This window comes from Hippocampus bargibanti, linkage group LG02 (genome assembly GCF_051943395.1).
Source record: "Hippocampus bargibanti isolate YZ-2025 linkage group LG02, ASM5194339v1, whole genome shotgun sequence".
NCBI classification, from domain to species: domain Eukaryota; kingdom Metazoa; phylum Chordata; class Actinopteri; order Syngnathiformes; family Syngnathidae; genus Hippocampus; species Hippocampus bargibanti.
This window is the reverse complement of record NC_142735.1, coordinates 24,810,001-24,813,094: the sequence shown is the minus strand read 5'-3', so window position 1 is coordinate 24,813,094 and position 3,094 is coordinate 24,810,001. Positions and strand designations below refer to the sequence as shown.

Sequence of the window (3,094 nt, the reverse complement as noted above, 5' to 3'; positions counted from 1 at the left end):
ACATTCGTTACATCGATTCTCTTCCCACCTTCAAATCCCATCTCAAAACCCATTTAAAATCGCATTTTCTGTGTAGCTTATCTGTTGTTTCTACTTATAATTGTATTATATTTATTATTGTATCTATGCTTGCTTGTGACTGTAAAGTGTCCTTGAGAGCTTTGAAAGGCGCTTGAAATAAATGTACTATTATTATTATTATTATTATAAATTAATGAATGCCTACACAAATACATAAATATGGGAATAATTAAACACATACATACATACATGCATACATACATACATACAGACAGACATAAACAATGGAATAAATGAATACATAGATAAACACATTGAAAAATAAATGAACAAATACAAACATAAATAAATGAATAAATGACTACACAAATGAAAAAATATGTGAATAAATAAATAAATAACTGAATAAATGAATACAGAAATAAATAGAAAAAAATTAATGAACAAATAAATAAATAAATAAATAACTACACAAATAAATAACTATGGGAATCATACAGAAATAAATTTAAAAAAAATAAATGAATACATAAATAACCAAATAGAAATTCATAAAAAAAATGAATACATTACTTTACAAATAAATAAATATGTGGGGTTGGTCCATGATTGACTTAATTGGGTGGGGCTTGGTGACAGTTGAATGTCACCAAAGTGAAACATGTTCGCATGAAAGTCGTTCGCGGATATGATTGGCGTGGTCACGCTACACAGGAGCTGATGGCGGCGGGATTTGGGAGTGTGTGCACGTGCGTGTGTGAGAGAGACATCTCACTCAAGTGAATGGAAAGAAAAGTGCTGACCTGACATGGGTTGAAACCATAGCGTGGCACATCCTCCCCACGTGGGAACGAGTCAAAGGCACATGTGGATTCTGTTGGGAGAAAGGGGGGGACAAGAGGGGAGGGGGGGGGCGTAAACACTTTTGCCAAAGTCTTGTTTTGCGCGCATCTGTCTGATGTTGATTTTCGCCGCGACCAAGAAGGAGGAAATGAAAGAGGACCGAGCGCGGGATGAGACGGTCAAAGTGGACACGTTTTGAGGTCGTCGTAGAGGTCACGTGACATCGGCGAGGTATCAAAAGAGGTCAAAGAATCAAGTTGAGCCTCGCTTTATGAAACCTTTGAATGCAGCTATTGACTGCCCCCACCACCCTCCCCTCATCCCACCCTACTCCTCTTCCGCCCCTCCCCGAGGCTAAAACGAATCATTAGCATTCCGCGTAAGACTATTTCGGGAGGAAATGAGAACTTTGGTCTTTCATATTTGACATTTTCCAAGCTGCCGTCGAAGCTCGGAGTGATGAAGTGATTTGGACGGTCAAGTCTTGGTCTTAATCCGGGCGGGAGGACGAGCGGGCGGCCTGTCCAAAATCGTTTCGACCGACATGTTTGTTCTCGCGACTTTCATCTCAGAGTTCTTTTCTCATTTCCTCGCACATTCCTCCCTCTTTTCCTCCTCCTCCAAGGCCGCGGGGGCCGAGGAGCTTCCTTCCTGCGCGCCGCCGACCAACAAACGGACTCAATCATCGAGCATGCCGCCGACAAACGTGAGCGTTCCGGGCGCCGAGACGCGTCCTTCACTCAGACCGCCATCCGCCATTTTCAGAAATGGCTGACAGTGTGGGAAATGGTTTATAAAGTGAAAAACAATCGGCAATAAAAGTCAGCATTGTGAGAGCAAGGAACTCACACACGCTAAATAGCTGTTTGTGGTGAGGACCGAAGAATTAGACTTCTTCTGTCATAACTTTTTGGTGTGTGTGTGTGTGTGTGTGTGTGTGTGTGTGTGTGTGTGTGTGTGTGTGTGTGTGTGTGTGTGTGTGTGTGTGCACGTGTGGACACAAACCACCAGTGGCATGCGACCATGAATGATGACCACGTTAATCGCAAACATATTTCCACATGCGCAAGGAAGACACAACAGGCAGCGCCTCTATACTTTCCGATGCAAGCAAAGATGGGGGGTAGCTGACATAACGTAATGTCATCACGTTTGGAGGTTTGATATTCACCTGAAAAAAAAGCTATTCTGTTGCATGTTTTCCAGAAGAAAAAAAAAAACATTTCATTTATCAAAAACAGCAAATAGGTGAGTATGGAAATGCAAATGAGTCTCCTCCACCTGAATTCAAACACATCCCAAAGTCACGTGACCTCTCCAAACAAATGGCGCTTGCGTCGCCGTCGCCCATTAACCCTCGCCCGACACGCCGTTGATGTCACCACTACGTCGTGACCTCCAAGGAGCGAGTTTGACGCGCCGAAGAGTGTCCCCGCCCTCAGCGCGCCTCTCTGCAGCGTCCATCCATCATACGGCGACGGCACTTAGTTGCCATGGCGGCCGGCGAGCAGGACTTTTGGAGTCATAAAGAAATTATGTCATATTTGGACCGGAGGAGCCAAACAAATAGATTTCAATTCAGCGATGCGTCATGAACGTACACCCCCTTTTACGCGACGTCTTTTTGGATTTACGACGGCAATAAAAAATATTGATTAGTTGAGCATCAGCGAGTGACTAAATCCCTTCTTTGAGCACCTTTGACCCGTGCCGCAACCATAAAGTAGCACCTTATTATCATAAGTTGGGAACGTCGTGTACCCACCCCTCTCACCCCTCTTCTACGCTTTCATCATCAGGTTCCAAGCCGGCGGGACATCTGCTTGCGCGTTTCACATCAGGCCGACAAGAAGAAGAAATCACATTAAAAAGGGTGTCAAACTGCGCACACACACATACACACACACACAACACTTCCTGCGCCATCGTGTTCTCCGTCGCCATTGTACAGTACAATGTGGCGTCTGTGCGAGGGCGCAGGTACAGTAACGGCGCCTCCATATGGCTCCCATTCCCCACAGGAAGAAAGGCCATATTGTTGGCGGCCTGTAAAAAATTAACTGGGCCCGTTCTTGAAAGTCTAACAAAAGCGCCACCCGCCTCCTCTAGACGAGGTCTGGAAGAGTCCTTTCACCTGGACGTGGGTGCTCGTGGACCAAAAAAAAAAAAGGAAGACAATAAATAGGACATCTAACTGCGTTGGTTGGGGTTGTGGAACAAATGCAGTTTA

The 3,094-nt window shown here is 44.6% G+C and overlaps 1 long non-coding RNA gene across 1 annotated transcript in view; it reads right to left on the bottom strand.

Moving 5' to 3' along the window:
• Positions 1 to 268: 268 nt before the first annotated feature.
• LOC148902111 (uncharacterized) overlaps positions 269 to 3,094 on the bottom strand; it is an 8,710-nt gene continuing 5,884 nt past the window's right edge. Inside the window, exon 3 of the long non-coding RNA XR_016114243.1 lies at positions 269 to 895. This is a non-coding gene — a long non-coding RNA (uncharacterized LOC148902111). The remainder of the gene's footprint in view (positions 896 to 3,094) is intronic.